The sequence below is a fragment of the Lontra canadensis genome, unplaced genomic scaffold (assembly GCF_010015895.1).
Source record: "Lontra canadensis isolate GAN:19392208 unplaced genomic scaffold, GSC_riverotter_1.0 scaffold83, whole genome shotgun sequence".
Taxonomy (NCBI): Eukaryota; Metazoa; Chordata; class Mammalia; order Carnivora; family Mustelidae; genus Lontra; species Lontra canadensis.
In genome coordinates, this window is record NW_022631077.1 from 9058380 (window position 1) to 9072097 (window position 13718).

General features: G+C 38.2%; 1 protein-coding gene across 2 annotated transcripts in view; it reads left to right on the forward strand.

Annotated features, from left to right (window-relative positions):
- MTFR1 (mitochondrial fission regulator 1) overlaps positions 1–13718 on the forward strand; it is a 60151-nt gene continuing 46433 nt past the window's right edge. Inside the window, exon 1 of one of the 2 annotated variants that reach the window (XM_032882644.1) lies at positions 1–97. The gene's annotated coding sequence lies outside the window, so the exon portion shown is untranslated. The remainder of the gene's footprint in view (positions 98–13718) is intronic. The other variant, XM_032882645.1, reaches the window with a different exon arrangement.

Sequence of the window (13718 nt, forward strand, 5' to 3'; positions counted from 1 at the left end):
TTGGGGCGGAGGCTGGGTGATTGGCAGTAACTCCCCGGGAGAGCCAAGCTGGAAGCCGGAGAAGCTCAAGAAGGCACCTGGCTGCCGCGCGGCCGAGGTAAGTGGGGCTAGGGACCCAGAAAGCGGTTGGAGGGGGTTTCGAAGAGGCCCACCATGCCTGAGGGTGGTGGGAATCCCTGGTAACAAAGTCGAAGCTGAAGGAGTCCGCGTTTCGGGCATGCGGGGAAGACGGCGGGCTCCGTGGGCCGTTTGGGATTCTGTGCGGTGGATGAAGGGAGGCGGAGATGTTCTCGGGCAGCCGGGGTGGCCGAGGGCTTTGCTGGGGCTGGAGCTCCGGTGGAGCGGGGAGAAGTCGGCTGACTCCCTGAAGGCTGGGACTCACCCACCCACATCTCCCCCCTCTCCCCCCTCTCCCCCCTCTCCCCCGGCCCTTAGGCCCATTTTTTCCGAGTCCACACGTCTCTCGCTAGCCGCCAGGCGGCGGTCCCAGGAAGGCCTTGGGCGTTGCGCTCTTATCCGGGGTTAGACCGGCGGGACTCCGCGGGTGCGCCTTGGGGCCGGGCCTTGTGGACTTTGGGAGGAGACGCACGCCTGCTGGTCGCCTGGGAGGCTTAACCAGTCTCACCTGGCTTGTGTTGCTGTTTTACTTTTTGCCTCCCAATGGTTCCCAGTGTAGCTTCCTGAACGTAACTAGTCGCGTTAAGCCCCACAGAAAAAATCGACCTTTAGACATTTAAAAATACGTTTTATTATGGAGATCTTCAAACGTACAGAGGTTGAGAGGAACTTGGCGAATCCTTCACCCAGTTTTAACAATTGTCAACATTTGGGGGGGGGGCTGCTCCCTCTCCACAGGTTATTTTCAAGCAAATCCCAGGCATTTAATCTCTGTTAGGTATTTCTACGACTTTGTCATAGTCAGCAATTATACTATTTTTCTAATCATTTGCCTTCTAGAGGGATTGAGTAAAGTAAGGAAAACGTGAATGTGTAGACGGCGCAAATTTAGTTTGCTCTATAAGAATGCGGGCAGTTCTCCCACAGTGCAGTTTCACTGCCCTATGCTCAGGTTTTTCAAAATCATTAAAAATGAAGGTTCCAAACAATCTAGTCTTGGCAGTGGCAGTGTTGCTTTTGAGCAGTAATAATAATTTTGATAATTTCTGTTTATATGGCTCTTGGTATGTATGAAGCTCTGTGAAATTTTTCCACCTGTTCATTTAATTTTCACAACAGCCTTGTGAAGTAGGTGTTATCCAGTTTTACAGATGAAGGAAAAGGGGGACTAAGCAATTTGCGTAATTTCACACTGGTGTAAATAAGGGGGAAATCGGGGGCTGGGGGATTGGGTTTAGGATATTAACCTTGGTCAGTGCCAAGTTCTTTCTCTTTTAACCATAATTAAATTTCCTAAGAATTAATGGAGTAATTGTAACTGCTGTGGATAATTTCTATTGAGCTATAAATCTATAATGGGAGAAAAAAACCCTGGAATTTATGAGTACATATGTTTCTTTCAAACAGTAAAAGGTTAGTGCAATTGAATTTTAAGTTAAAAATCAAAGTATGTAAATGTAGATCAGTAAATACAAGTGTTTACAATTTCTGTAAATAGTCTCTACCCCCCCCCCTTTTTAAGATTTTATTTATTTTGAGAGAAAGAGCACTGGAGAGAGAGCTAGCACAGAAATGGAGAGCAGAGGGAGAAGCAGACTCCCTGCAGAGATCATGGCCTGAGTCAAAGGCAGATGCTTAACCAGCTGAGCCATCCAGGTGCCCCTAGTCTCTAATTCCTTTGGCATTTAGCATGTACTGGCTATTTATATTGACAACTGTATCCCTTATCTTCTCAGTCTTATACTATTTCTAAGACAGTATCTTCTTCCAAATAATGTTAGAGGAATAAAGAACTAGAAAAAGACAGCTGAGCTTTTTCAGAGGACAATAGGGAAAACCAGTTAAATTGGAGTTTAGGATTCCTATTGTAGGGGATTAATTCAGAAGTCTAGAAATAAAGTTAGACTCATATGTGAAGTACTTTGTGGGCCAAGTTTAAGGAGTTTGAACTTGAGCAAAACCGTGACTCACTGATTGTAATCATCTCATAGTAAAAGTGAGCTGGGCACTATCAAAGATGGCTTTACTTGAGATGTGAAAAGATAAGTGGCTTGACCTGGGGGTATAGAGGAAATAGATTTGGGTAACTGTTGAATTTACGGATGTAAGGCAAGGAAAAGAGAAAAACATTAATCGCCTAAAAAGAGGGGATGAAAAGACAGAGTGGTTCTGAAGTGCTGGTAAATGTCAGTTTCTTCTCTCTTTTTTTTTAAGATTTTTAAAATTTATTTATTTGGCAGAGAGAGACACAGAGAAAGGGAACACAAGCAAGGGGAGTGGGAGAGGGACAAGCAGGCTTCCTGCTGAGCAGGGAGCCTGATGAGGGGCTCGATGTGGGGCTGGATCCCAGGAGCCTGGGATCAGGACCTGAGCCAAAGGCAGACACTTAAAGACTGAGCCACCCAGATGCCCCAATATTCAGAACTTCTTAATTTAAAATATTTACCCACTGTTTCAAAACTTTTTGGTCATCTGTACTAATTTATGTTAAAATACATCTTTATTGTTTTTAAGATTGAATTTTTAAGTAATCTTTGCACCAGTGAGGGGCTCGAACTTAGAGCTCTGAGGGTTGCATGCCATAATAATAGAGCCAGCCTGGTGTCCCAGTCATCTGTATTTTATTTATTTATATTTTTTTAAGATTTTATTTATTTATTTGACAGAGAGATCACAAGTAGGCAGAGAGGCAGGCAGGCGTGGGGGGCGGGGGAAGGCAGGAAGTAGGCTTCCTGCTGAGCAGAGAGCCCAATGTAGGACATGATTTGCGGGACCCTGAGATCATGACCTCAGCCAAAGGCAGAGGTTTAACCCATTGAGTCACCCAAGCGCCCTTATCTGTATTTTAAATGTTAAGAACTCTGTGAAAAGAAAATTAGTTGACCATCAGTTTATTTATTTATATTAAAATAAAATGTATTATTTGCCCCAGGGGTACAGGTCTGTGAATCATCAGTCTTACACAACTCTCAGCACTCACCATAGCATATACCCACCCCAGTGTCCATCATCCAGCCACCCCATCCCTCCCTCCCACCACCCCCCAGCAGCCCTCACTTTGTTTCCTGAGGTTAACAGTGTCTTAGGGTTTGTCCACCTCTCTGGTCCCATTTTTTTTCTCCTCCCTTCCCCTCCACGAACCCCTGCCCTGCCTCCAGATCCTCATATCAGAGAGATCATATGATAATTGTCTTTCTCTGACTTATTTTCCTTAGCATAATACCTTCTAGTTCCATCCATGTCATTGCAAATGGCAAGATTTCGTTTTTTTGGACGATCAGTATTTTTTAAAAATTTTATTACACTGTAGGTTTTTTTTTTTTTTTAATTGGAGTGTAAATGTTACATTAGTTTCAGGGGTACAAGTAATGATTCCAGAAGCCTGTATGTTCTTCTATGCTCACACACATAGCTACTATCTGTCAACATACAACACTGTTAAAATACCATTAAGTATATTTTCTGTGCTATAGATTTCATCTCCTGTGACTTATTCCATAATTGAAAGCCTATACCAACCATTCCTCTTCACCCTTTTTTCCATCCCTGAACCCCTCACCCTTCTAACAACCACCAGTGTATTCTTTGTTTTTGGGGTTTTTTTTAGATTCCATGTATAGATGAAATCATATGGTGTTAATCTTTCTCTGACTTAATTTACTTAGCATGATATCCTCTAGGTCCATCCATATTGTTGCATATGGCAAGATCTCATTCTTTCCCATGGCTGAGCAATATTCCTGTGTACGTATGTGTATACCACATCTTTTTTTTTTTTTTTTTAACCATCTATGGATGGATACTTAGGTTGCTACCATATCTTGGCTGTTATAAATAATGCTGAAATAAAAATCGAGGTGCATATCTTTTCAAATTGTGGGTTTGTTTCTTTGGGTAAATACCCAGAGGTGGAATTAGTGGATTGTTTGGTATTTTATATTTTAATTTTTTTGAGGACCTTCCTTACTGTTTTCCACAGTGGCTGTACCAATTTACAATCCCACCAATAGTGCATAGGGTTCCTTTTTCTCCACATTCTTGCCAACACTTTTTATTTCTTGTCTTCTTACTAGCCATTCTGTCTGGTGTAAGGTGATTTTGTTGCTTTGATTTGTATTTCCCTGATGGTTAGTGAAATTGAACGTTTTTTCATGTATCTGTTAACTATATGTCTTCTTTGGAAAAATGTATTGAAATCCTCTGCACACTTTAAAAAAAAGATTATTTATTTGATAGAGACACAGAGAGAGAGGGAACATAAGCAGGAGGAGTGGGAGAGGGAGAAGCAGGCCTCCCACCCAGAAGGGAGCCGGATGTGGGTCTCAATCCCAGGACTCTGGGATCATGACCTGAGCCAAAGGCAGATGCTTAACAACTGAGCCACCCAGGCACCCCTCTGCCCATTTTTTAATTGGATTGTTTATTGTTGTTTTTTTTGTTTGTTTGTTTTTTCATGTGGGGTTGCATATATATATTTTGGACATTAACACCTTATCTGATATATCACTTAGAGATACCTTCTCACATTCAGCAGATTCCTTTGATAGATTCCTTTATTGTGCAAAAGCTTTTTCAGTTTGATGTGGTTCAAGTTGTTTATTTTGTCTGTTGCTTGATGAGACAGATACAAAAAATACTGCTAAGACGATGTCCAGAATTTATTGCCTGTGTTTTCCTTTAGGAATTTTATGGTTTTAGGTCTTATATTTAAGTCTTCTATTTTCAGTTTATGTTTGTGTATGGTGTAAGAAAGTGATCCAGTTTCATTCTGTTGCATGTAGCTGTCCAGTTTTCCCAACACCATTTATTGAAGAAACTGTCTCTTTCCCATTTTATTTTCTGGCCTTCTTTGTTATAGATTGACTATGTATGTGTGGACTTATTTCTAGGATCTCTATCCTGTTCCATTGATCTTTGTTCTGTTTTTATGCCAATACCATCTGTTTTGATTTCTGTAGCTTCCGTAGTATACAGTTTGAGATATGGGAGCATGATATCTCCAGCTTTGTTGTTCTTTCTCAGAATTGTTTATAGCCAACTTTTATAGATGATTTGCGCTTCTGTACAAATTTTAGGATTATTTGTTCTAGTTATCTGAAAATATGCTATTGGAATTTTGGTGGGGATTACATTGAATCTGTAGATTGCTTTGGGTGATAGTGACATTATAACAGTATTAATTCCTCCAAGCCATGAACATGGTGTATCTTTCCATTTTTTTGTGTCATCTTTAGTTTCTTCTGTCAATGTCTTACAATTTTCAGAGCTCAGGTCTTTTACTTCCTTGTTAAATTTAATTATAGGCATTTTCTACTTTTCAAGGTAATTTTAATGGAATTATTTTCTTAATTTTTCTTTCTGGTAGTTTGTATTAGTGTATAGAAGCCCAGCAGATTACACTGTATATTTTGTATCCTGCATCTTTACTGAATTTGTTTATTGTAATAGTTTTTTGGTGGAGTCTTAAGGGTTTTCAATATGTAGTATCATGTCATCTGTAAATAGTGACAATTTTTTATTTCTTGTTTACCAATTTGGATATCTTTTTTGTCTGATTGCTCTAGCTAAGATTTGCAGTATTGTGTTGAATAAAAGAGGCACGAGTAGGCATCCTTGTCTTGTTTTTCATATTTTCTCCCCAAAAGCTTTCAGCTTTTCACTGTTGAGTATGTTGTTAGCTGTGGGTTAGTCATATATGGCCTTTATTATATTGAGATACAGTCCATCTATATCTAATATAGATAGATATAGATATCTAATATCCATCTATCTGTAATACTTGAGGGTTTTTTTTGTTATGATGAATGTTGAATTTTGTCAGATGATTTTTCTGCATCTATTGAGATGGTCATATGATTTTTATCCTTTTTGTAATGTGGTGTAATGCGCTGATTGATTTGCAGATGTTGATCCATCCTTGCTTCCCTGGAATAATTTTGGTAATTTTCTGGTTTGTTTGTGTAGTTCTCCGATCCATTTTGTTCTCTTACTCTTTTTGCTTTATTTAATGACTTTAGTGTTTTTTTAATTAATTAATTTTTTAAAAAATTTATGAATAGGATCTTATTATTTTCTCCACTGATTCATCAGTTTTATACACAGCGTTCATTACACCACATAACCTCTTTAATGTCCATCACTCAGTTACCCGACCTCCCTCAACCTCCTTCCCTCCAGCAACCTCAGGTTGTTTCCTGTGATTAAGAGTCTCTTATGATTTGTCTCGCTCTCTAATTTTATCTTGTTTATTCCCCCCCTTCCCCTGCTATACTGTTTTGTTTCTTAAATTCCACATATGAGTGAGATCCTATGATAATTGCCTTTCTCTGATTGACTTAATTTCACTTAGCATAATGCCCTCTAGTTCATCCATGTCGTTGCAAATGGCAAGGTTTCAATTTTTTTTTTGATGGCTAAGTAGTATTCCATTTTATGTATATACCGCATTGTCTTTTTAGCCATTCGTCTGTGAACTGACATCTGGGCTCTTTCCATAGTTTAGCTATTGGGGACATTGCTGCTATAAACACTGGGGTGTAGGTGTGCCTTTGGATCACTACATGTGTATCTGTGGAATAAATACCCAGTAGTGCAATTGTTGTGTTGTAGAATAGCTCTATTTTCAACTTTTTGAGGAACCTCCATACTGTTTTCCATGGTGGCTGTACTAGCTTGCATTCGCACCAACCCTGGAAGAGGGTTCCCCTTTCTCTGCATCCTCACCACCATTTGTCATTTCCTGACTTGCTAATTTTAGCCATTGTGACTGGTATGAGGTGGTATCTCCTTGTGGTTTTGATTTGTATTTCCCTGATACCGAGTGATGTTAAGCATTTTTTCATGTGTCTGTCGGCCATTTGCATGTCTTCTTCAGAGAAGTGTCTGTTCTTGTCTTTTGCACATTCTTTGACTGGATTATTTGTTTTTTGGGTGTTGTTTGAGAAGTTGTTTATAGATCTTGGATACCAGCCCTTTTTCTGTACTGTCATTTGCAAATATCTTCTCCCATTCCATAGGTTGCTTTTTAGTTTTGTTGACTATTCTTACCTTTGCTGTGCAGAAGCTTTTTATCTTGATGAAGTCCCAGTAGTTCATTTTTTTGCCTTTGTTTCCCTTCCCTTTGGAGACTTGTCTAGCAAGAAGTTGATGCAGCAAAGGTCACAGAGCTTGCTGCCTGTGTTCTCTAGAATTTTGATGCATTCCTATCTCACATTTAGGTCTTTCATCCATTTTGAGTCTATTTTTATGTATGGTGTAAGAAAATGGTCCAGATTCATTCTGTTGCATGTGGCTGTCCTAGTTTTCCCAACACCATTTATTGAAGAAACTGTCTCTTTCCCATTTTATTTTATTTGTTGAAGAGAGTGTCTTTTTTCCATTGGTTATTCTTTCCTGCTTTGTTGAAGATTAGTTGACCACAGAATTGAGGGCCCATTTCTGGGCTCTCTATTCCGTTCCATTGATCTATGCATCTGTTTTTTGTGACAATACCATGCTCTCTTGATGATCATATCTCTGTAATATTATAGCTTGAAGTCAGACCTCAGCTTTGGTTTTCTTTTTCAGCATTCTTTTGGCTATTCAGATTCTGGTTCCATACAAATTTTAGGATTATTTCTTCCAGCTCTCTGAAAAAAGGTGATGGTATTTTGATAGGGATTGCATTGAATGTATAGATTGTTCTAGGTAGCATCGACATTTTAACTATTTTTTTTCCAATCCAGCAGCATGAAATGTTTTTCCATTTCTTTGTATCTTCCTCAATGTCTTTCATGAGTGTTCTTTGTTTTCTGAGTACAGATCCTTTCCCTCTTTGGTTAGGTTTATTCCTAGGTATCTTATGGTTTTTGGTGCAATTGTAAATAGGGTAGACTCTCTACTTTCTCTCTCTTCTGTATAGAAATGCAACCGATTTCTATGTGTTGATTTTATGTCCTGCCACTCTGCTGAACTCCTGTATGAGTTCTAGCAATTTTGGGGTAGATCTTTGGGGTTATCCACATAGAGTATTATGTCATCTGTGAAGAGTTAGAGTTTGACTTGTTTGCCGATTTGGATGCCTTTTCTTTTTGTTGTCTGATTGGTGAGGTTAAGACTTCTAGTACTGTGTTGAACAATAGCAGTGAGAATGGACATCCCTGCCATGTTCTGACCTTAGGGAAAAAGTTCTCAATTTTTTTTCCATTGAGAATGATATTCACTGTGGGCTTTTGATATAGGGCTTTTACAATAGAGGTATGTTCCTTCTATCCCTATACTCTGAAGAGTTCTAATCCAGAAAGGATGCTGTACTTTGTCAAATGCTTTGTCTGCATCTATTGAGAGGATTACATAGTTCTTGCCCTTTGTTTTATTAATGTATTATATCACATTGATTGATTTGCAGAGGCTGAACCACACTTGCAGCCCAGGAATAAATCCCACTTGGTCGTGGTGAATAGTCCTTTTAATATACTGTTGGATCCTATTGGTTAGGATTTTGGTGAGAAATTTGGCATCCATGTTCATGAAGGATATTGGTCTGTAAGTCTCCTTTTTGGTGAGGTTTTTGTCTGATTTTGAGATCAAAGCAGTGTTGGCCTCATAGAACAAGTTTGGAAGTTTTCCTTCCATTTTTATTTTTTGAAACAGCTTCAGAAGAATAGATGTTAATTCTTCTTTAAATGTTTGGTAAAATTCCCCTGGGAAGCCATCGGCCCTGGACTCTTGTTTGTTGGGAGAGTTTTCATTACTTCTTCAATTTTCCTTGTTGGTTAGGGGTCTGTTCAGGTTTACTACTACTTCTGTTTCAGTTTTGATAGTTAATACATCTCTAGGAATGCATCCATTTCTTCCACATTGCCTAATTTGTTGGTTATAGTTGCTCGTAATACATTCTTATAGTTGTTTGTATTTCTTTGGTGTTGGTTGTGTTCTTTCATTCATGGTTTTATTTGATCCTTGCTCTTTTTTTCTTTTTGATAAGTCTGGCCAGAGATTTACCGATCTTATTAATTCTTTCAAAGAATCAGCTCCCAGTTTCCTTGATCTGTTCTACTGTTCTTTTGGTTTCTAGTCCATTGATTTCTGCTCTAATCTTTATTCATTCTCTTCTGCTGAGTTTAGGCTTTATTCGCTCTTCTCTCTCCAGCTCCTTTAGGTGTAAGGTCATATTGTGTATTTGAGATCTTTCTTGCTTCTTGAGAAAGTCTTGTATTGCTATATACTTCCCTCTTAAGATTGCCTCTGCTGTATCCCAAAGGTTTTAAACAGTTGTATTTTCATTTTCATTAGTTTCCATGTATTTAAAAAAATTCTTTAATTCCCTGGTTGACCCTTTCATTCTTTAGTAGGATACTCTTTAACCTCCATATATTTGAGTTCTTCTCCCTTGTGATTGAGTTCAAGTTTCACATCATTGTGGTCTGAAAATTTGCAAGGGATGATCCCAGTCTTTCGGTACTGGTTGAGAACTGATTTGTGACCTGGTATGTGGTCTTTTCTGAAGCGTGTTCCATGTGGACTCCAGAAGAATGTGTATTTTACTGCTTTAGGATGGAATGCTCTTAATATATCTGTGAAGTCCCTCATCCAGTGTGTCATTTAGCACTTGTTGAACTTCTGTTTAGATGATCGGTCCATTGCAGTGAGTGGGATGTTAAAGTCACCTGTTATTATTGTATTATTACTAATGTGTTTCTTTAATTTTGTTATTAATTGGCTTATATAATTGGCTGCTCCCATGTTAGGGGCATAATTATTTACAGTTGTTAGATCTTGTTAGATAGACCCTTTAATTATGATATAGTGTCGTTCCTTATCTCTTATTATAGTCTTTGGTTTAAAATCTAATTTGATAAAAGGATTGCAACCCCAGCTTCCTTTTGATGTCCATTAGCATGGCAAATGATTTTCCACCTGTTCACTTTCAACCTAGAGGTGTCTTTCGGTCTAAAATGAATCTTTTGCAGACAGAGTATCAGTGGGTCTTAATTTTTTATCCAGTCTGATACCCTGAGTCTTTTGATTGGGGCATTTAACCCATTTACATTCAGAGTAACTACTGAAATATATGGGTTTAGTGCCAGTGTATTACCTGTAAAGTCATTGTTTCTGTATTTGGTCTCAGTTCCTTTCTGGTCTGTGTTACTTTTGAGCTCTCTTTGCTGAAAGGATCTCCTTTAATGTTTCTTGTAGGGCTGGTTTGATGATCACAATTCTTTAAGTTTCTGTTTGTCCTGGAAGCTTTTTAATCGCTTCTTCTATTTTTGAATGACAGCCTTGCTGGATAAAATATTTTTCTCATATGCCACCTTAAATATATCATGCCAGTCCTTTCTGGCCTGCCAGGTCTCTGTGGATGGGTTTGCTGCCAGTCTAATGTCTACCCTTGTAAGTTAAGGACCTCTTGTCCTGAGCTACTTTCAGGATTTTCTCTTTGTCTCTGCGGTTTGCAAGACTCACTATTATATATTGAGGTGTTGACCTATTTGATTCATTTTGATGGGGGTTCTCTGTTCCTCTTGGTATTGAATGCCTGTTTCCTTCCCCTGATTAGGGAACTTCTCTGCTATAATTTGCTCCAGTATACTTTCTGCCCCTCTCTCTTTCCTCTTCTAGGATCCCAGTTTCTCTAATATTCTTTTGCTTAATGGTATCACTTATCTCTTGAATTCTCCCCTCATGATCCGGTAGCTCTTTATCTCTTTTCTACAGTTTCTTTATTCTTTGTCATTTTGTCTTCTATATCACCAATTCTTTCTTCTGCTTTATTTATCTTATCATTTAGAGCCTCCATTTTTTATTGCATCTCATTAGCTGTTTATATTTCAATTTGATAGGTTTAGTTCTTTTATTTATCCAGAGAGGGATTGTCTAGTGTTTTCTGTGTTTTTTCAAGTCCAGCTAGTATCTTTACAATTGTTATTCTGAACTCTAGTTCCATCATCTTACTTATATCCATACTGATTGGGTACCTGGCAGTCAGTACTGCCTCTTGTTCTCTTTTTTGAGATCAGGTTTTCCATCTTGCCATTCTGTCCAGCAAAGAATAGATTAATGAGGGATCTAAATATGAAAATGGCGACAATGACCCCAGAGAAATATACACTGAACAAATCAGAAGAGACCTGAAACTGAAAGAAAAAAAAAAAAATCAGGTAAAGAGGGCAATACACTATATTTTGTGTGTATTTTGGGCTGTTAAAAGAAGCTGCATCCCAAAATTGTGAAGAAAGACAAAAATAAAATTAAATACAATGAAAGGGTAGAATATAACTGTAAAAGTGAAAATTAAAATAAATATTTAATGAAATTATTACAAAAATAAAATTAAATACAATGAAAGGGTAGAATGTAACTGTAAAAGTGAAAATTAAAAAAGATTTTTTTAAAAGATTTTATTTATTCGAGAGAGAGTGAGAGAGAGCAAGAGCACAAGCTGGGGAGAGATGGAATCAGACTCACTGCTGAGCAGGAAGCCTGACTCAACTCGATCCCAGGACTCTGGGAAGCCGAAGGCAGATGCTTAACTAACTGAGCAACCCTAGTGCCCCGAAAATTAAAGAAGTTTTTAAAAAAGATGATAAAATAAGAAATTCATTGAAAAAGAGGAAAAAAAAAATCGAAAGACTAAAGAATTATGAGAAAAAAAGCAATGAATTCTATATACTATTTTCCCCAGTGCTGGAGTTTTGCAGTTCTCTGTGGTCAGTAAACTTGGTTTTAGCCAGATGTTCTTTTTTTTTTTTTTTTTTTTAAGATTTTATTTACCTATTTTACAGAGAGAGATCACAAGTAGGCGGGGAGGAGGGGCGTGGGAATCAGGATCCCTGCTTAGCAGCGAGCCTGATGTGGGGCTCAATCTCAGGACCCTTTATATTTATTTTAGACAGGATATCTCGTTATCCCAGTCTGTTTGGGCTCTGATAGGAAGTGCGACCCGTAGTTAAGTTTTTTGAAGTGAATTGGGAAAAATGTCCTGAAATAATAAGCAATGATTACATAGACATTATTGCTTGGGCCAAAGTTAAAAAAAAAATTTTTTTTTAAAAGTTAGTTGACTTAAACTAGTATCTGTTGGGCCACTATTTCTATGCTTTTTTTTTTTTTTTTTTTTTTTAAGATTTTATTTTTAAGTAGTAACTATATCCACCATCAGGCTTGGAACTACAACCCTGAGGTCAGGAGTCATGTGCTCTATTGACTGATCCAGCTAGGTGCTGCTCTGTGCTTTATTTTTAAAAAAAATGGAATCACAGGGGCACCTGGGTGGTTCAGTGGGTTAAAGCCTCTGCGTTCAGCTCAGGTCATGATCCCAGAGTCCTGGGATCGAGCCCCACATCCAACTCTCTGCTCTGCGGGGAGCCCGCTTTCTCCTTTCTCTCTGCCTGCCTCTCTGCCTGTTTGTGATCTCTGTCAAATAAATAAATCTTAAAAAAAAAAAATGAAATCACATGCACACACACACACAAATTGAATCACACATATATATGCTTGCAACTTTTTTCATGTATCTTACGGAAACGTTTTTTTTTTTTTTTAATCTTTATTTATTTATTTGAGAGCGAGAACCACAAGCAGGGAGAGGTGCAGAGGGGCAGAGAAGAAGATTCCCCAGTGGGCAAAGTGCCTGACATGCAGCTTGGTCCCAGAAACCTGGGATCATGATCTGAGCTGAAGGCAGAGGCCCAACCAGCTGAGCCACCCAGGCGCCCCAAAACTTCTTGCGTATAACTTTTTGATTTTATAGCCATAAACTTAAGAGTGGATATGTTGAATTTGTTTCAAGTATTTTTCTGTTGATGGACATTCAGTTTACTTTTGTATTTTATCTTTTTACAGTAATGCTCAGGAAATACTTTTTAGCTTTTAAAAAAATCTTCATTTTACAAAGGTGTAATTTACTAAGTTTTGCCACTAAGGAAATTTTTTATACACATAATATATAGGGGATGGTAATTATTACACAATTTACCCAAATCATTTTTATAGTGAATTTTCATCACTTTGGTGGGCCCAAGGGACAGCACTTTTAGTGATAAATATTGAGTTCCAAGTATTATGTGTGTGTGTTTCTACTGATGTTCAGGATCACTTAAGATATTTGAACCATCTTTTCAAAAGATTGTTTTAATATTGATACCACAGTACTTAATTCATTTGCATGGGAATGATTAAAATAAAATACTTCATGAAGAATATATTTAATATGTCATTCATTGTAGGGTTACATTTCAGAGATCCTCACATGAAAATGATACACTTTTAGTTCAAATGGAAATACAAGACTATCTCTAACCTCTTGTGTATCACTCAGAGAGAAGGGGACATCTAAAAATGTTACAGAAAATGTCTGTCAGAAATTTAATTTCAGGGTGCTTAGATGGCTCAGTCGTTGAGCATCTGCCTTCAGCTCAGGTCATGATCCTGAGGTCCTGGGATCGAGCCGCACATCAGGCTCCCTGCTCCACGGAAGCCTGCTTCTCCCTCACACTCCCCCTGCTTGTGTTTCTTCTCTCGCTGTGTCTCTCTGTCAAATAAATAAATACAGTCTTTAAAAGAAAAAAAAGACATTTAATTTCATACGTAAAAACCCATTTACTTGAAAGAATTTTCATCAC